The sequence below is a fragment of the Populus trichocarpa genome, chromosome 6, assembly GCF_000002775.5.
Source record: "Populus trichocarpa isolate Nisqually-1 chromosome 6, P.trichocarpa_v4.1, whole genome shotgun sequence".
Lineage (NCBI taxonomy): Eukaryota > Viridiplantae > Streptophyta > Magnoliopsida > Malpighiales > Salicaceae > Populus > Populus trichocarpa.
The window spans coordinates 26,988,665-27,010,230 of record NC_037290.2 but is presented as its reverse complement, the minus strand read 5'-3'; the positions used below and the strand labels follow the sequence as shown (position 1 = coordinate 27,010,230).

The 21,566-nt window shown below is 34.7% G+C and overlaps 2 protein-coding genes and 2 pseudogenes across 3 annotated transcripts in view; 3 read left to right on the top strand and 1 right to left on the bottom strand.

The window, feature by feature from the left end:
* Positions 1 to 21,566, top strand: part of LOC18100804 (DDB1- and CUL4-associated factor homolog 1) — a 37,704-nt gene that overhangs the window by 5,178 nt on the left and 10,960 nt on the right. The gene's annotated exons all lie outside the window — the stretch shown is intronic.
* Positions 1 to 21,566, top strand: part of LOC18100813 (uncharacterized) — a 59,000-nt gene that overhangs the window by 37,144 nt on the left and 290 nt on the right. The gene's annotated exons all lie outside the window — the stretch shown is intronic.
* LOC18100807 (protein arginine N-methyltransferase 1.5-like) lies at positions 1,810 to 8,299 on the bottom strand (annotated as a pseudogene).
* Positions 11,089 to 12,533, top strand: LOC18100806 (glucan endo-1,3-beta-glucosidase 5-like; annotated as a pseudogene).

Below are 21,566 nucleotides of genomic sequence, written 5' to 3'. Positions count from 1 at the left end.
TAAAGAAACTAATTTGGAGTGATGTGTCGAATGGATTGTTCTTGCACAATCCAAGAGAAAAAAAAAGACATCAAGAAAACCCGTGTAAGATCCATAGAAATCTTTGCTCCTCGTTAACTTATCTCTTTTTACTGGTGCAGTAGCTGGAGCGGTTTCAATATTAGGGGAGTACGTGAAGGATGAGCCATGGTTGATGCTTCTGTTAGATCATTTGAAGTATTTATTCAGATTTAAACTCTTATAGTGATATGATATATTGTCTTTGTTCAATAAAGTATAGAAAACAAGATGAAATCCTTATGTGAAATGATTTCCTTTATCTACCTGACCTGGTTAGATTATGGGATTTGATTGCAGATTAAATTTACTCGAGGTAACTAGTAAAGTACCGGAAGCTGAAAATTTTCCGACCAATGCCGAACATAATCCAGTTTCTTCCAGTTTGTTACAGGTACAAATTACAGCGCATCAGATCCTTCTCTTGCACAAAATAGCTAGCTGGTTGAACATATTTTTTTGCATATCTGGGACTATTGCAGGCTGTCATACACATTTCGACTTGTATAATTCTGTTAATTTATTACTTTCTTTGAAAAAGTTTTTGATATGTTACAAGTTGAATGTGGAATTTTGCCTAGGCCACTTTATACATTTGTCATGATCACATACCCATTTACTTTTAGTTATGGTAAGCCCAAAGTGAGCATATGTGTAAATTGATTATTCTATTTGAGATTGAAAGTTCTTGGTTGGAAAAAAAAAAACATCAATAGGGCATGATGAGAGTAGAATTTCATGAATACTAATAGGATGAGCTGTTTGTGTTGGAAAAGAGCGTTGACACAACAAAGATTGACAGGATAACGGGTTGTATAAAAAGAGATATTAGGGAATGTCAGAACTTCACATTTAGGGTTCCTGCTGACTCTTAGACTGATTATTGTGTTTTTTTGTCTGGCAGGAAAAGGATAGGAGTGAAGATAAAACAAAAAGAAGTGGAAAGCAAGCTAAAAAGGCCAAGGTGGAGACAGAATCAAGGAACATAAGAGAAATGTTTCGCAGGGCTTGCAGGAAAAGCTAAACAGTAGTCTCTTATTGAAAGATAGAAAGGAGAGAAGATAATGGATTCTGGTTTGTTTAGTTTTTGGTTGCGACAGACCTCACCCAGTCTTGACTAGTGTCTTAGGGTGTGAATACATCATCCATTAACAACAATGCAATAGTTTATCATATATTCTTATTGTTGATTCCTGGCGTCCCTTTTACGTCCAATGAGACTTTAACCTATTAGCTCAGCTTTGCCTAGTTTGAAATCAGTCTGAATTTGAGGCCTATTCTTTTTATATGTTATCATGCAACCTAATCGCCCACACCAAAGCCCATTATGAGAAGCCAACTTAATAATGTTCATAATTATGTTCATTGAGCTTCGAAAAATGTTGGAAATTACTGTAGGTGTTGAAAAGAGTTGAAATTAGTGTAGGTGTAGCTACGCATTTGATTTCCGAGGATTGCAAACAACTTTCAAAGATTATTGTTCATACGATATCAACTCACATATCACGAGACAACTTGAATAACAAGGCCGAAGAAAAGAAAAGAATATTAGTTTGTGTAGTTAATTAAAATGATTTGTGAAAACCTCACTTCCCAATTATTATATGCTACATTTTGACACGGCCTGGTATATTCCATCCACATTTGCGTTAGGACAGCACAATTAATTAAGCGACAGACAATTCATCAGACTGACATCCTTCCTGTTCATGGTATTTCAAGGGATTTATTGCATTGCACCTTCCCTGACAATAAATACTCTTCCAGGAGAACTGAGGAACATGCTAGAGACCAACCCAGAATGAACGACCACTGATGTTGTGAATAACTGATGAGTCGGGAGATGTCACACACCATTCATACCAAACCTGCATCATAACAAGTCATTTTCAACCCCACATTTCAAGAATGCGTGCATGCTTGAGCATCAACATGGATCCAGGTTTCACTTATGATTTTCTATGCATTATGTGATGTCAAGAAATTTAAAGAAGTTGTACATAAAATAGTTATGAAACCAATCATGTGTTTTACCTTAGAAGAACCACAACAACGCCAAAAATGTACTTCTAAAGGAGAACCCGGCTTCATGCAAACTGGTATCCTAAGAGGGAAGAATATTGCAAACCTGGAATATAGGCAATCACCAGTTTACCATCATATTCAGGGGCAAGTTGTTGTATGTTAGACCTCAACAGTTATCACGACCAAAAAATTTAATATAATTTGTGCTGAATCAACTAAAATTCTTTCAACACTACAAATGCCAAGCATATAAAAAGTAGGTGGGTATCTTGAAATGAGAGAAAGGAACATGAAAATCATAATTGCAAGCAGCCAGAGAAAGGAATGCCCAATCCATATAAATTCACTTAACTCGTAAAATCAAGAAATTAAATATTATACCAACTGGACATGTCTGGTGTCGCCGTTGATGGTTCAAGCTGAGAAGGTTGCTAGTAACCTTTTTGTTGAAGAGAAGCAACTTTCTATCAAATACCAGAGGATGACTGACCCTTAAATTCAGTGCTATAGTGGAGTTATATGATGGTTTACTGTTTAAATTTTTAAAGTTCAAATGCAACTGCCTGGCTGGTTCTATATCCATGACTTTTTTTTAACTAACCTCGTGTTAATTCAATCTTTCCTCAAACTATTTGCATGAGATCTTCACACTATTAAGTAAAATGGAATCACCATTGCAACTAACCATTTTTCTAAACACATTTCTATGTCATTAATACATGTGCCAACTCAAGTTTGTATCCGGGTGTTCCTAACTTAGATAAACTTAGGCATAAATCAAAGGAAATTCAGTGTTCACATTTGATGTCCAATTTCTAACTTGACATGCACTTGAGGGTCTCAAGATCACACTCCAAATAAGATCAAATCAAATTAATAGGTGTAGAAGTCAAGCTTCCAGAAATGGTATCAGCTGATAACATTATCTAACTGTAAAACCTATATGTGCAAAATAGGAACTAGCCTTGGTTACAACATACCATGAACCATAGCTGATCCAGTGTCACATGGTATCTCAAACTGCAACCTTTTGTAGCGTTGATTGCTTTTTTTGGTTGAGTAATCTGAATGGGTGAACGTAAAGACTTGTACAGGGAAAGATTATACAAGTAGCTAAAAATGATTGATCTAAATGTTTTCTCAACTGAAAAAAGAATATAAAGAACAGTGCAGTAAATACATAATTTGCATGATTAAAAATAATTCATTAAATACTAAGAATCATGAACTGATCAGATACAGGACCTACCATGCTAGCAGTGGGTTAGTCACATCAATTTCACAAAGCCATGGACCTAAACATGGCCCATATATCAATTAGCATGCTGTGTTAAAAGTGACTTATAGTTTGGGAATGAGTGAGCCTTGCTACATTATGCAGTTGACAACATATGCAGTCTCAAAGTGTACAAGATCTTTGTGCGACTTAACCTGCCCAAAAAAACACAATCCACTCACATGATTCCAATTGAAACAAGAAAACAACAACGTATAAAAAAGATGCAAACGCCATACATTATTATATAGCTTGGCAGCTATCACCGGTTGGATAAAGCTAGTGTAGCTGGAAAAGAAAACATAAGGAAGAAGAAGAAGTAGAAGAAATTATGGTAACAATATCTTCCCATCCTTCTAGCTTAACCAAACTTTGTTGCAACAAATACCATGTTATCTCTGAGATCCAAGACAAATAAATATAATAAACAACACAAATGTTACACATGTTTGAGCACTAATATAGATTGGATTTGTTGTTTGTTTCTTATGAGGAAAATTCATTTCCAGAGGAATCCTCCAGAGACCCATATGATGAATATCCAAGTTGATACCATACAAGAAATTCAATGCAGCAATAGTTTTCACATGTAAGCACGATATTTTTGGTAAACACAATCTGAGAAATAATAACTACCATATGGAACTCACATGAAGTGTGACAACTGCATTGGGATTTTTCTCAACGGCATAAACTTTCAGCTTATGTCCAGTTTCTTCAGTTGCCTATAAACAATTAAAGTGAAGGATGAAACATAGATATGAACAACCACAGGTTGCTAGTTGCAGAAGGCATAGGAAAAAACCTGCAGTGATGCCCTCACAAGAGGTCCACGTCCTGCTCCAACAACCATCAGTACCTAACCAAAATTTACAGATACATAAATCTCGTCAACTTAACATTGCATGTACATCATGTCTTATGTGGTATTAAATGTGGTACAACAGCATAAACACCAACAAAAGTGGAAGGGGGCTGTCAACCAAAATAGGATTTGAAAAGGCAAATGGTTGCTTACAGTGACTGCACTTGCTTCTTCATCAGGAACTCTATCCAGCAAAGCTTTACTGATTGCCCTTTGGTACTACAAAAATACAAGCATGTTATATAAAATTATCACAACTGATAATCTGTAGATGGATACTAAACTAAAGCTTTATCTTTGGCCCATTTATCAATTGGAGTACTATAACCCACATCAATCTCTAGTTTTTAATATCTGCAATGACAATCAATCCTGTATGGTAAGGCTGTACTTGCCTATGAAAGAAATCCAAATATGGTGAATATTTCATGTATGCATGTCTAACCATATATATGAATACAAAAGGATGAATATTTAATTTTAGACATTCAATATTATGTTAATTTTACTCATACATGGATATATTTCTTCGAGTCTCTTCCAAAAGTCTCGTATGTTTGGGCTTCTAGATTATCCATGAGAGGCTGAATTACAACAACAAAAGAACTTAACTTATAATTACTTAAGGACAATGCAAGAAGTCACCAAAAGAGAGAACAATGCAAAGATTTCATTTTGAACAAAATGTTTACATTGAGAAAGAATATGTAGATAAGACTAGATGTTGTTGCCGGGGATAGAAAAGCTCACCTGCAATGGAGACTGTAGGAAATCCCTTTAACCAAGCTGGCATAAGAGATTAAAGAAGTAAAAAAAAAAATAGCACAGGGAGAAAAGAAAGTAATCACCCCTTTTCTACCTAGGGAAATGATGTGAAATAGGGTGTGTTATGAGTGTGTATGTGGAAGCACAGGAGAAAGCAAATTACTTCAAAACGTTCTTGCTCAGGAATGGGATCCATACTTTGGAAGAGATAACCAACATAGTCCAAATATGGCCCGAGGGGATGTCTTTGCAGACCTATAAATAAAAGCACGCACCGAGGCTGTCTACTATTGAAAAAATTTAAGTGTTTATGCATGCACACATATAAAAGAGTGATTATTATATAGGAAGACAGAGGTGCAGGAAGTATATGAACAAAGAAAGAAGCATAAGAATGACAATTATACATATGAACACTCCTTAAAACATGGACAGTGAACCTTAGAGAACTTACTGTCACTGTTATTATCAAAATTATTGGTAGTATCTGAACTTGGCCTGGGAATACTGTGTACAAGTTTGCCAGAAATATTAATCTGAAAAGATATTTTTGAGGACCATAGTTATTAAATTTGTATGCTGGTAATTATTTGTAATATCTGTGACTACTAATAACAAATTGAGAGAGGAAAATCAAATAATAACATCAAAATATATTAGACTAAATGTCTGGGGAAGTTTCAGAGCTAAAGTTGCTCTTATATACAAAAAGCAAAATGGATGTAGGTATCCCAATGCCAATCACCTTAGATAAATCATACCAAGTCATCCATTAGCATGACCACAGTAAAGTATCTGAAACTCAATTCAGAGCATGCAAAATTGATGTATAAGAGTAAGAAATAACAAACTACTTGTGAAATATACTAAGTAAACGATTTGCGAGATACACTGCTACACAACATGGAGGAAAAATATTAAAACTTGTAAAAAGACAGAAAAAAATTCATTTAAGCAATGGAGTCGAGAAAATTTTCAACGTATACCTGTATTAAATGGTAAAAGAACCCAGTAATCAGCTTCTGATGGCACTTTGACAGGCATGGATAACCCCGTCCATTTGTTAGGAAAGACTGGTAAATTAAAAATGGCACCATTTAAAACCCACATCATCATAGGAGCAACATGCAATAAATCACATGGAAACCAAAGTATACCCACATCCATATTAATTATGGCTGCTGTAACAGGTTCTCCAAACCAACAGCCAAGCGAGTTCACTAAAGGCAGGGAACTCCAAGAGAACATGTAATTCTTATCATAATCAAATAAAGTTGGAGAAAAATATGGCAACCATTAAAACAATAATGCAAGAGAGATTAGAACTCACAAAATATCGAGTGCAACGAACAGCTGACTGTGATGTTCCTAGAGAAGACGAAATGCATTCCATAATTCCCAGGAATCAATCTGTGCATGGAAGAAGAAAAGGAAGTTGAGCAAAATAAAGTGTTCTTTTAAGTTTTCAGGAAAAATAATCCCCTCAGACCACATGGTATTCCATTAAAATTTATTTCAACTAAGCCATATAGTTAGACCCTGATTGCCATTATACAGCAGGAATGTAGACCATACAGGAAAGGTGCTATATGGGGAGAGGAGTCAAGAAGCTATCTTTTTTTTATTTTAAAAAAAGCATGTATATCCTACCATTTAGACTTGTAACGAATATTACAAATCTAACAAAATGAAAGACAAAGGCAAAATAAAAAGGGACGTCGCTTACAAAGCTAGTAGAGTTAGCATCCATAACATCATCATCATTAGTCTTCACTAGCGGAATCCTAAGCCACAACTTTAATAATAAAGTAATAAGAATTAAGACAGCAACAAAGAAAGAGAACAGAAAGGGGGAAAATGTTATTGGGAAATAGATTTGGATTATGAAAGGTACCTGTATATTGTTGAGGCCCAGCAAAATATGATTTACACACCTAGCATAATTAGAACAGGATGCACCCTTGGAAGAAGGAAGAATGCATGCCTGCACCAGACAACGAAAGCTTTAACACCATAGGCTCTTAAAAATGGCTTTTCTGAAAGAACTATATCTAGAACACGAGAAATCACCACAACACAAACAATAAAGATGAATGAACACCGGGAATAGGGATAGATGTTGCACAAGGGGGTAAATCAGAAGAGTGCGACAACTTGTGCCTTTTGTTTACTTTAGGACAGACAAAAGTGGAAAGAAGACAGCCATTAAGGTGTGGAACAAAAAAAGTTATCAGCATACAGAATTTGTCTTGTACAAACTAATTTCTGTATGTTGATGCACCTCCAATGACTGTCATCGTATTGAGAAGTAACAGGAAAAGGTTTGCTTATAGTAAAAGTTTTTGGTTTCTCCACCACTTGTCAGGCTATATGGAGTTCATGGCAATTGAAATACATTGCAACTTTGAAAGAATGAAGTAAAGAAGGAGTTTAAATTTTAGGATTGAAAATCACCTGTATAGAGAGATGATTAGCCCAAGCTATTTCTTGCTTCAATGTGGTTTTGGAATCCATCCGAAGAGTTTCATCCTCCGAATCCAAGTCAATCCAAGAACTAATTTTCCTTAGAAAAATCAAGAATGGAGCACATGAGAGAGAGAGAGTTAGAAGGGAAGCATGTAAAAATGCGGGGCAGAAGAGTTGATACCAATAACATGACTGCTCCGCTGAGAGGGACTCAAAACTAGGTTTGATATAGCAAATGGAAGAACCCCGTCTTTTTCCAACAAGCTGGCCCGATATGAGGGATTCATCTGTGCCAGAAACCAGGCTGCATAGATATGATCACAGTCACAATTATTATTAACATGCAATACTTTAGAAAACATAGATAGATCAAATTGAAGAATTGGGAGTTAGAATAGTAAATTCACTATATAAAAATAAAATAAAAGGGCAGAAGATGTTATGTCGGCAGCCTAGCCTAGAAGTAGAATCGGCAATAAGAAGAATGTTGCCTACAAGTGTGGAAAAGAGCAAAGAGCGGAAGGGAAGGCCACAAAAAGATCAATGTAGGTGAGCCTACTACCATTCACACAAATAACACGTAAAAGGCTAACTAGCCACCAGAAATCAAATCAGGTCAAATTAGATGTTATTAAACACAAGAAAAGGACGAACCAGAGGAGCGACAATGAAGTCGAAGGCGCTGCTAGAGAGATTAAAATTAAGAAGCTGAGGCACGTTATCGTTGAACTCTGTCTCCACTCCGCAGTATCGAGATTGACTCTTTTCAAATCCTGCCTTTTCACCCAGCGGCATTTTGCCTCTTCTCCTCCTCCTCCTGCTCTTCACTAGTACTGCTACTGCTACTGCCACTACCAGGGAGTAGGGAGTAGCTTTTTTGTATTGCAGCTGCGGACCAAAATGAAGGAGACACTTTATTTATTAGTTAGGGGCTCTAGACTTGTAGTAGGGTTTTGTACATTTTTCATTTCAATGAAGCTGTGAACCGGAAAGGAAAGCAGCCACCAGTACCTGCATCATCACCACCAGAGTTTTATTTCTATTTTTTATTATTATAATAGTAGATGATTAGACTCGTTGGGCCATTCAGCCCAGCCTCTTTCCTTCCGTCTCCACTCCACTCTCCATCTTGTGCTCCAACCATTTATTAGCAATTAAATAATCAGTATTCATTCAGGTAGATAAATTCTTAAGGGGCAAGGCGAATGCATCTTTCATCCCACCTTCGCGCAAACCTATCCATTCTCTCCTCTTCCCACTTCAACAAATAACACGTCATATATAATGGTCTACTTCCAGGCGACCGACAGCTCATCAGACTGACATCCTTCCTGTCCATGGTAATTCAAGGGATTTATTGCATTGCCCCTTCCTTCATGACATTAAATACTCTTCTAGGAGAACTGGGGAACAGGCTAAAGACCAACCCAGAATGAATGACCATTGTTGTTGTCTAGTTTGACAGACCCAACATTGATATCTTTGTTTTTTTTTCTAAATGTTTTTTCTATATTTTTAAATTAATGATTTTTTTATCGCCTCTTCCCTAAATTCTTTTAATTTATATTTAAATTAATATTATTTTTCTCTTTTAAATAATAATTATTTTTTTAAACCTCTTTTAAATAATAATTATTTTTTTAGTTATTCATTTAAATTTGTAGAATTTTTCTGATAAGTTATATATTGTTTTTTATTTTTATATGGACGATATCTATTTTTAAAAATAAAAAAACATTTTTATTAATTTTTATTTAAATTAATATTATTTCTCTCTTTTATTTTTTTTAGAACCTCTTTTAAATAATAATTATTTTTTTAGTTATTCATTTAAATTTGTAGAATTTTTCTGAGTTAGTTATATATTGTTTTTTATTTTTATATAGATGATATCTATTTTTAAAAATAAAAAAATATTTTTAAAAAATATTTTTAATAAGTGCTGCATTGTATGATATTTTTATTCTTCTTTTATTTTATTCAATCAATTTAATTTGTGTCTTTATTTTTATTATCGTTTGCTTGAATAAATAAATTATTTTAATAAATAAATTTAGTAAACACAACCGGGTAAATGTCTTTTCTTTCAAAATTAAATATTTCGATCTACACCTATCACTGGATTTTTAAAGTTTTATTTTTTGGTTTTGTTAATAACTTTTTATTTAATTTTTCACATATATAATTCTTAATTTATTTGATTATATATATGTATAAAAAATGTTATTTGAATTTAATTTTTTTAAATTGTAGAAACATGTTGAAAAAACCTTATAATTATTTTCATAAAAAATAAAAATAATTGTATGTGATGGATTGCGGTTCACATGACTAATGGATTATATTTCTACGATGAGCATGCGACCTGGACTGAGAAGGTTGGAAAGCTTACTAGCATAGTTATTAAAACCTGGATTGAGAGTTCATCTATTTAAGAGATCGAGTTTCAGGTTTTATAGGTCAACACGAATCAATCTGAAAAAATTAAAAAAATATATTTAAAACTTTAATATTTCATATGAAAAAATTAAGAAAAAATTCATTTAAATATAGACTATACATATTGTAAATAATGAAGTTTAAAAGAATATTTTAAAAAGTTTTTTATCCCACGTTAAAAAGATACTATATTAAGCTTTTAAATTGAAGTATTTAAACCAAAAATATGTTTTATCCCACATTGAAAAAATAACTTTTTCTTGGAAACAGAGAGTATATATACTAATGGGTTTTAAATTCCACGTTGAAAAAACATAACTTTTTTCCTGGAACATATAGTATATATACGAAAAGGTTTCAAATCTCACATTCAAAAAATACTACGTTATTCTTTTAAGTTGAAGTATTTAAACCAAAAAGTTTTTTATTCCACATTGAAAAAACATAATTTTTTTTCTGGGAACATATAGCATATATACTAATGAATTTCAAATCTCATATTTGAAAAGAAAAAAAAAACAACGGGTTTGCCCGGGTCATGGGTTGATTCGCCGGGTCGACCGGGTTTTGCCGGGTTGTTGCCCCGGCTGGTCTTTTATTAAACACGGACCAATCCAACCATCGGGTCGGCCGAGTTTAATAACCAGGCTTATTAGCCCGGGCGGTACTCGATGGATCATTCTATTCATACAATTAACAGACAGATTGAAATTTAGCAGATAACAATGCCGGAACGGGCCATCAATCAATTTTATAATTAAATTGAAGAACTGTAATCCACGTGCACACTCCACTCTTATTAATTAGGACTAATAATTATTTTTCTTACAACTAAATTGGAATACATAGTGACAGTGCACCCAACCTAATTGATTTAAATTCATGATTCCTCGATAATTGGACGTACAAAAACATGTTCATCAATGTCCACGAACATCATCTTGCAAGCACTCACACAAGTTGTTCTTCTTACTTCAAGTCTGGGTCTGCTGATGCAATTGTTTAATCAGCACACTGTATTTTACTTTAAAACCTTTAATAAAAAAACTTTTTTTTAAACCCGAAACACATTCTTCCTCTCTCCATTGATTGGTAAAAAAAGAAAGAACATTCTTTCCTCCTCATCACGATCCTTATTATTATTATATTATGCATTGTCATGTAAGCATATGCTATATCTTAAGCATGTACTATACTCCCTTTTTTATTCCCTTGTAATCTCCATCTTCGTCAGCTAGCTTGCTACCTGCTGTTTTGTTGCTCTTGAGCCGTCTTTAATTTTCTAGCTGGTTTATTGTATCCAGACCAAACCAACCATAGTAGTTAACTGTAATAACTGTTTTAGAATCCAGAGATAGTTGCATGATCCTGTCTTAATTTCTCTAGTATACCTCTATATGTAAAACACCATGGGGGGTTTGATCAAAGGAGTGGTGTCTACAAGGCAAAGGCAACAACCTCTTGTTCTAACCTTGTGCTGCTTATCTATTCTTCAATTGCTCGTGGATTCCGTGAGTGGAATTGGAGTCAACTAGGGAACTCAGGCAATGCATCCTTTGGCGCCTTCCACGGTGCTTAACATGCTCAGGGACAACGGTTTTCAGAAGGTCAAGCTATTTGATGCTGATTCAGCAACTCTAAATGCTCTCGCTAATTCTGGGATTCAAATCATGGTGGGTATTCCCAATGATATGCTTTATAATCTGGCCAATAGTGAGCAAGCTGCTGACACCTGGGTGGCCAAGAATGTCTCTTCTCATATCTCTTCTGGTGGTGCAGACATCAGGTAATCCATCGATCCCTTTCCTTGTTTCTTTTTTCCATTGACATGGATTGATTTGCTTTGCCGATCATTAATTGTAGTTCATGTATTTGACTTGAATTACACAAGCCAAGAGTGTGTCTGGTAAGAAGAAACAAATTAAGGATCATGACTAGGATTATACTATATGAGCTTGCTCTGCTTTTATGGTGTTTAGATGTTCCGCTATATATAGAGCTTGTCTTGTGTTGGGGGGGATTTATTCACCAGTAATTTTGAGTTATTTACAAGGTACGTTGCAGTTGGAAATGAGCCATTCTTGTCATCCTACAATGGAAGCTTTCTGGGAACAACTCTTCCTGCTCTTCGGAATATCCAATCAGCTTTAACAAAAGCCGGACTAAGCACTCGGGTGAAAGTCACCGTTCCCCTCAATGCTGATGTGTATGAGAGTCCAGCAAATCTTCCATCCGATGGTGACTTCCGTTCAGACATCCATGATCTCATGCTATCGATTGTCAAGTTCTTGAGCGACAATGGGGCTCCATTCACTGTCAATATCTATCCATTTATAAGCCTTTGCAGTGATCCTAATTCCCCCCTAGGCTTTGCATTCTTTGGCAACAAGTCATTTCCCTTGAACGATGGCGGGACAATTTACGACAACGTGTTTGATGCGAACCATGACACCCTTATACGGGCTTTGCAGAAAAATGGTTATGGAAGCTTGCCCGTTGTCATTGGGGAAATTGGGTGGCCTACCAACGAACACAAAACTCGCCCAGTCGTTACTAGTGTCTTTGCGTGAGAATCCATCATCCCAGTACAACAGTGCAATGGTTTATCATTTATGTTTAAGCACTTAGTGTTGATTCCTAGCATCCCTTTTACTTCCATGTGAAAAAAATAAACATTATCTCGTTAGATAACCCTTTCAAACTGGTTTCTTCCAATTGATAGGAATGAAGATAAGAAGCTCGTAAATTTGCAATGAACTAAAAAACAAATTGAAAAAAATTATCAACTAGGGCCTCATTTGTGACATTACCTCGAATCAAACTCACTAAGGATGATTGTCTTGAACATTATTAGATAGGGTTGTTAAAGATTTGGATTTCTCAGAGACATCAAGTTCAAACCTTAGGATGACTGGCCTAAAATTCCCTTCTTTTGTATAATCTAAAGCTCATTAAGCCTCGTCCCGTCATGAAACAGAAGAAAAATTAATCCTGATTTTCATGCAAGACTAGTCGTATTCATATATACAGATGTACACGTAGACCAGGTAACAAGGAGAAGTTTGTTTTCCTTCCTTCTGCTGCTCTTGGTCCCTGGCGCCAACCAAGCAAAGCATTTCCCGCCGCCGCAATTTGATTTTGGGTGGTGAAGGAGGAAATGGAAAAGGAATGGTGGGAAGGCGGCGGTAATGAGTCTCGTCTTCTGATCGCGCCTTCGCCTTCGCCCACTGCAGGAGGTAATTACTTAAGATTAGTGCTACACTTTTGTTTCATACCACTTAAAAGTAATTGAATGCATTGATTTTTTCTCATGTGAATTTCATTTTTTATTTAATAATATCACAGTGAGCTGAATTGATCTCAATGTGTTTTGCCTTAATTATATTTATATTACAAATTTACTCGAAGGCTGCTGTTGGAATTAATGGATTCTTGTTATTGCTTCGACATCCAAAATCGGGTAGATATATGTGTGTGTGTGTGTGTGTGTTCATCATTCGCCAGTTATAGTACCACTTCATAAGCACTTATCAAATTTCATCTTCTTTTAGGGAACACAACAAACTATCTCCTTAGTCATGATAATGAGGGAGCAGTGCTCCAAGAACTTCACTGGTTCAAGCAATCATATACGTCTTGGTTTCTTGGCGATTATGTTTCTCAGGGTACATACATATATATACAGTTCTTTACTCAAAAATGCACAACCTTACCTCTCTAATATTGCTTACTGGGTACATTACATGCATGATACAATATAGATTTTAGATATCATAATTTTCAGATATTGGACTGGACTTAATGTTTGTTCTTCATGCTTTCATTGAGGCATTGCATGTGCTTCATCTCTATATCTTTCCCATCCACACACCTCCACTCAAACTTTCCAAGGCTTGTGCTTCTCCTCGTTTTGTTATTGGTTAGCATCAGATCACAAATGGAACTTTTGAGTTTTTACAGAATCTTTCCTAGATGGGTTCGACTGTAGTCTGGCTTTCAACACCTATGTGCGCACCCAATATATATATATATATATATATATTGGAAAATCTCAACCACTATAGTTGATATTGTATATGAATTGGTTATTTAATAAAATAACATTAAATGTTATTTCATATTCATGATTCTGATACTAACTGCTATCCTGACCTGCTTTGTGTTTGTTTCCCTTTCTCTTCATCTGTTCTTTCTTCATGCAGGTGGCAGCCTATACACTGCCACTGTTGTCGATCATGTTTTCATTTTGTTGCCAATTTTTTAGGAAGCTAGAATGAAGGTAAATACAATTGTGTTATCTGGTTCTTGTTCACATAATTTGGATCAGAAGCAAGCTGTGTCTTCCATTTTTTCATGGTCCCTAGTTAAAAAATTTATTTCAGCTTGATTATGATCTACTTATTGCATTTGAAGGAGGGGTATAGATTTACTCAACTGTAGGAAACCTTTTAGTCTATTCTGTGCATGTGGCCATGTTTTCTAACTTTTGAAGTAAATTAACTTGCAAACTACAGTAATTGATGGGCATGGCAACCAGTTCTGGTTGGCTTTTCTTAATTTTATTCTGATTGTTTTGGAATATATATATAAGAGTTGAGAATGTTTAATCATTTCTCATGGCATCAAATTCATTCCTCCACCTTTATTTTAATAAAACTATTTTTTCCTTGTATTTAGAAGCGAGATGATCTTGGGAAGTTCAGGCAATTAGATGAGATAATATTCATCAATGATTATCCTGTGTATCAGCATCTAATGTCCATTGCAGAGAACTGTATGCGAGTAGTTTGTGAAATCAAAGGTCTTCTACTACCTGTGTTTTTCTGGTGCAAATTCCAGTGACTAACGTGCTGAAATATATAAAGTAAATCATGTTACTTTATAGTACAAGGTTTGTTATTTTCATATAGAAGCCATATTACTATTCTGATGTGGTAGGACATAACCATTAAACCTTTATTAACTGTTTATTCTTTCTTTTTCTTGTGGTATCCAATCAGGATTTTAGATTGATCTTTTGATCAGTTGATAGAGAATGTTTTATTAGGCTATATGCCTGACTAGATTTTGTTCCACTGAGGATGTATGCATGCCTGAGTACAAGATCTGTACCTGCAGGTGTTCCAATAAAAAAAAGGCTCTATGCTCATTGGATAAGAACTATGCTGCTCAAGACGAGAATTATAAATGTATGTCCTCTACTAGAAATGATATATGACCTTTCATTATTTGAATTCTCCTTCCTCGACATTAGTGAATACACACAGACATAAATATGAATCATATACATAGGTCTACTCATGGATTTGGGGGTGGTTTTTGGTGCAATTTTCTGTTCAGTCTAGCATGGAGTTGTGAAATTTGCAAACTTGACATCAATTTCAAGACATCATAACTGCTGGTGTCAGGTCAAGCGTGATTGGCTTGAAATAGGGATGGCTATAGATTTTGTAATAGTAATAATCATAAAAAAAACAAGAGGGGGCTATGAGATTTTAAATATGAAACTAATCCTCCCAAGAAGCAATGTTAAACCAAAAAATGTATCTTTCCACTCATATTTTCACTGGATAAGGAGATCATAACAAGCTTATAAAAAATAGTTGAATTTTAAGAACCAAAACTTTAAGCTAACATGCAATCAATGAAGCATCACTTATTTACACAATCAAAAAGAAATAAAATTAGGAAATAATATATAACTGATAGATTTAGCATAATTACATTAGGCAAGAATGTACAATTGCAGAAAAAGGTTTTGGGATGGCTCAAGAAACTATTATGGAGTGATGTGTCGAATGGTTTGTTCTTGCATAATCCAAGAGGAAAAAAAAGACATAAAAAAACATGTATAAGATCTAGAGAAATCTTTTCTTGTCATTAACTTATCTCTTTTTACTGGTGTAGTTGCTGAAGCGGTTTCAATATTAGAGGAGTACGTGAAGGATGAGCCGTTGTTAATGCTTATGTTAGATCATTTGAAGTATTTATTCAGATTTAAACTCTTACAGAGATATGATATTTTGTCTTTGTTCAATAAGCGAGCTTAGCATAGAAAGCAGGATGAAATCCTAGTGTGAAATGGTTTCCTTTATCTGCCTGACCGGGTTAGTTTAGGGGATTTAATTGCAAATTAAATTTACTCGAGGTAACTAGTAAAGTACCGGAAGCTGAAAATTTTCTGACCAATACCAAACATAATCTAGTTTCTTCCAAATTATTACAGGTACAGATTACAGCACATCACATCCTTCTCTTGCGCAAAATAGCTAACTGGTTGAACATATTTTTTTTGCATATCTGGGATTGCTGCAGGCTGTCATTCACATTCCGACTTGTATAATTCCCTTAATTCATTACTTTACTTGAAAACATTTTTGATATGTTAGAAGTTGAATGTGGAATTTGCCTAGGCCACCTTGTACATTTTCCATGATCACATACCCATTTACTTTTAGTCATGGTAAGCCCAAAGGGAACATATGTGTAAATTATTTATTCTATTTGAGAATGAAAGTTCTTGGTTAAAAAAAACACATCAATGAGGGCATGATGAGAGTAGAATTTCATGAATTTTTGATGAGGATGAGCTGTCTGTGTTGGAAAAGAGCGTTGACACAGCTTAGATTGGCAGGATAATGGGTTGTATAAAAAGAGACATTGGGGAATGTCAGACTTCACATCTAGGGTTCCCGCTGACTGTTAGACTGATTGTTATGTTTTTTTTTATCTGGCAGGAAAAGGGTAGGAGTGAAGTTAAAACAAAGAGAAGTGGAAAACAAGCTAAAAAGGCTAAGGTGGAGACAGAATCAAGGAACATAAGAGAAATGTTTAGCAGGGCTTGCAGGAAAAGCTAAACAGTAGTCTTTTATTAAAAGATTGAAAGGAGAGAAGATATTAGATTTTGGTTTATTTAGTTTTTGGTTGCGACAAAACTCACGCAGTCCTGACTAGTGTCTTGGCGTGTGATGACATCATCCTTGTACAACAGTGCAATGGTTTATCATTTATGCTTAAGCACTTAGTGTTGATTCTTGGCGTCCCTTTTACTTCCATGTGAAAAAAATAAACATTATCTCGTTAGATAACCCTTTCGAACTGGTTTCTTCCAATTGATAGGAATGGAGATAACAGACTTGCAAATTTACAACAAACAAAAAAAAATTGGAAAAAATTATCAGATAGGGCCTCATCTGTGACATTACCTCTAATCAAACTCACTAAGGATGATTGACCTGAACATTATTAGATAGGGTCGTTAAAGATTTCCATTTCTTAAAGATATCAAGTTCAAACCTGATGACTGGCCTGAAATTCCCTTTTTTTGTATAATCTTAAGCTCATTAAGCCACGTCCCGTCATGAAACAAGAGAAAAATTAATCCTGATTTTCATGTAAGACTAGTCGTATTCGTATATACAGATGTACACGTAGACCAGGTAACAAGGAGAAGTTTGTTTTCCTTCCTTCTGCTGCTCTTGGTCCCTGGTGCCAACCAAGGAAAGCATTTCCCTCCGCCGCAATTTGATTTTGGATGGTGAAGGAGGAAATGGAAAAGGAATGGTGGGAAGGCGGCGGCAATAAGTCTCATCTTCTGATTGCACATGCGCCTTCGCCCAGTGCAGGAGGTAATTACTTAATATTAGTGCTAAACTTTTGTTGCAAACCACTCACAAGTAATTGAATGCATTGATTTCTTCTTATGTGAATTTCATTTTTTGTTTAATAATATCACAGTGAGCTGAATTGATCTCAAAGGGTTTTGCCTTAATTATATTTGTATTACAAATTTACTCAGATGCTGCTGCTGGAATTAATGTATGCTTGTTATTGCTTCGACATCTAAAATCAGGTAGATGTGTGTGTGTGTGTTCATCATTTGCTAGTTATAGTACCACTTCATAAGCACTTATCAAATTTCATCTCCTTTTAGGGAACACAACAAACTATCTCCTTAGTCATGATAATGAGGGAGCAGTGCTCCAAGAACTTCACTGGTTCAAGCAATCATATACATTTTGGTTTCTTGGCGATTATGTTTCTCAGGGTACATACATATATATACAGTTCTTTACTCAAAAATGCACAACCTTACCTCTCTAATATTGCTTACTGGGTACATTACATGCATGATACAATATAGATTCTAGATATCATAATTTTCAGATATTGGACTGGACTTAATGTTTGTTCTTCATGCTTTCATTGAGGCATTGCATGTGCTTCATCTCTATATCTTTCCCATCCACACACCTCCACTCAAACTTTCCAAGGCTTGTGCTTCTCCTCGTTTTGTTATTGGTTAGCATCAGATCACAAATGGAACTTTTGAGTTTTTACAGCATCTTTCCTAGGTGGGTTCGACTGTAGTCTGCCTTTCAACACCCATGTGCGCACCCAATATATATGTGTGTGTATATATATATATATATATATATATTGGAAAATCTCAACCAATATAGTTGATATTGTATATGAATTGGTTATTTAATAAAATAACATTAAATGTTATTTCATATTCATGATTCTAATACTAACTGGTATCCTGACCTTTTTTGCGTTTGTTTCCCTTTCCCTTTATCTATTCTGTCTTCATGCAGGTGGCAGCCTATACACTCCCACTACTGTCGATCATGTTTTCATTTTGTTGCTAATTTTTTAGGAAGCTAGAATGAAGGTAAATACAATTGTGTTATTTGGTTCTTGTTCGCATAATTTGGATCAAAAGCAAGCTTCGTCTTCCATTTTTCTTTGTCCCTAGTTAAAAAATTTCTTTAAGCTTGATTATGATCTACTGATTGCATTTGAAGGAGGGGCATAAATTCTTTGTAGTCCATTCTGTGCATTTGGCCATGTTCTCTAACTTCTGTAGAAAATCAAATTGCAAACTACAATAATTAATGGGCATGGCAACCAGTTATGATTGACTTTTCTTGGTTGTATTTTGATTGTTCTGGAATATATGCATATGAGTTGAGAATGTTTAATCATTTCTCATTGCAGAATTGTCATTCCTCCACCTTTATTTAAATAAAACTATTTTTTCCTCGTATGCAGAAGAGAGATGATCTTGGGAAGTTCAGGCAATTAGATGAGATAATATTCATCAATGACTATCCTGTATATCAGCATCTAATGTCCATTGCACAGAACTGTATGAGAGTAGTTTGTGAAATCAAAGGTCGTCTACTACCTGTGTTTTTCTGGTGCAAATTCCTGTGACTACTATGTTGAAATATACAAAGTAAATCATGTTACTTTATACTACAAGGGTTGTTATTTTCATATACAATCCATATTACTATTCTGATCTGGTAGGACAGAGCCACTGAACCTTTATTAGCTCTTTATTCTTTTTTTTTTCTTGTGAAATCCAATCAGGATTTCAGATTGATCTTTTGATCAGTTGATACAGAATGTTTTCTTAGGCTATATGCATGACTAGATTTTGTTCCACTGAGGATGTATGCATGCCTGAGTAATAAGGTCTCATCATCCTTGAACTGATAGGTTCTAATTCTGACAATGTCTTTCTTGGACGATGTATGACATCTATCGAGAATGATATTCTATTCTTATGGTAAGCATGAGATGACTAAATTTTGAATGGGAAAAAAATTTAATACTGCAACTTCTGTCAAAATATTATCGAGGATATTAAATTGCTTTTGTTTGATAACATTTTCCTTTCTTATTCAGAAATTGAATCTTCCAAGTTTTTTTGGCTGGATGATTCAAAGGTTTTAGCTTGGTTGTACTACAAGGTCTGTCTTTATCTGTTTAGACTTAATCTTACTACAGTGCTTTAGGCATGTCAAGAATTATCTTTCATCTCTATATGTTTGACTAGCCATGCCTACTTATGGCACAATTGGACTAATCAGCTACACCATTTAACTTGAATATATCTCTTGTGATTATCTGACTGCTAGTTACTTTCCTCTCAAATAATGTTTTTGGAAATTAATTTTGTGTTCCTAGAGTTGATTCCTATCAATTTAAGCGAAATGCATATAGATGGTCATAAATAATTTTCTTTCACCTGAGATTGAGTTTTTTTTACTCTCTAATGTACAAGATCTGTACCTGCAGGTGTTCCAATAAAAAAAAGGCTCTATGCTCATTGGATAAGAACTATGCTGCTCAAGACGAGAATTATAAATGTATGTCCTCTACTAGAAATGATATATGACCTTTCATTATTTGAATTCTCCTTCCTCGACATTAGTGAATACACACAGACATAAATATGAATCATATACATAGGTCTACTCATGGATTTGGGGGTGGTTTTTGGTGCAATTTTCTGTTCAGTCTAGCATGGAGTTGTGAAATTTGCAAACTTGACACCAATTTCAAGACATCATAACTGCTGGTGTCAGGTCAAGCGTGATTGGCTTGAAATAGGGATGGCTATAGATTTTGTAATAGGAATAATAATAAAAAAAACAAGAGGGGGCTATGAGATTTTAAATATGAAACTAATCCTCCCAAGAAGCAATGTTAAACCAAAAAATGTATCTTTCCACTCATATTTTCACTGGATAAGGAGATCATAACAAGCTTATAAAAATAGTTGAATTTTAAGAACCAAAACTTTAAGCCAACATACAATCAATGAAGCATCACTTATTTACACAATAAAAAATAAATAAAATTCAAAAATAATATATAACTGATAGATTTAGCATAATTAAATAAGGTAAGAATGTAGAATTGCAGAAAAAGGTTTTGGGATGGCTCAAGAAACTAATTTGGAGTGATGCGTCGAATGGATTGTTCTTGCACAATCCGAAAGAAGAAAAAAGACATAAAAAGACATGTATAAGATCTAGAGAAATCTTTGCTCGTCATTAACTTGTCTCTTTTTACTAGTGCAGTAGCTGAAGGATTTTCAATATTAGGGGAGTACGTGAAGAATAAGTTGTGGTTAATGCTTTTGTTAAATCATTTAAAGTATTTATTCAGATTTAAACTCCAATAGAGATATGGTATTTTGTCTTTGTTCAATAAGCGAGCTTAACATAGAAAGCAGGATGAAATCCTAGTGTGAAATGGTTTCCTTTATCTGCCTGACCTGGTTAGTTTATGGGATTTGATTGCAGATTAAATTTACTCAAGGTAACTAGTAAAGTACTGAAAGCTGAAAATTTTCCAACCAATGCCGAACATAATCCAACTTCTTTCAGATTATTACAGGTGCACATTACAACGCATCATATCCTTCTCTTGCCCAAAATAGCTAGCTGGTTGAACATATTTTTTTGCATATCTGGGACTGGTGTAGGCTGTGATACACATTCCGACTTTTATAATTCCCTTAATTTATTACTTTTTTTGAAAAAGTTTTTGATATGTTACAAGTTGAATGTGGAATTTGCCTAGGCCACCTTTTAGTCATGGTAAGCCCATAGTGAGCATATGTGTAAATTCTTTATTCTATTTGAGATTGAAAGTTCTTGGTTGGAAAAAAAAACATCAATAGGGCATGATGAGAGTAGAATTTCATGAATGCTAATAGGATGAGTTGTTTGTGTTGGAAAAGTGCATTGATACAATATAAATTGACAGGATATTGGGCTGTATAAAAAGAGGTATTAGGAAATGTCAGAACTTCACATCTAGGGTTCTCGCTGACTCTTAGACTGATTATTGTGTTTTTTTTATGTCTAT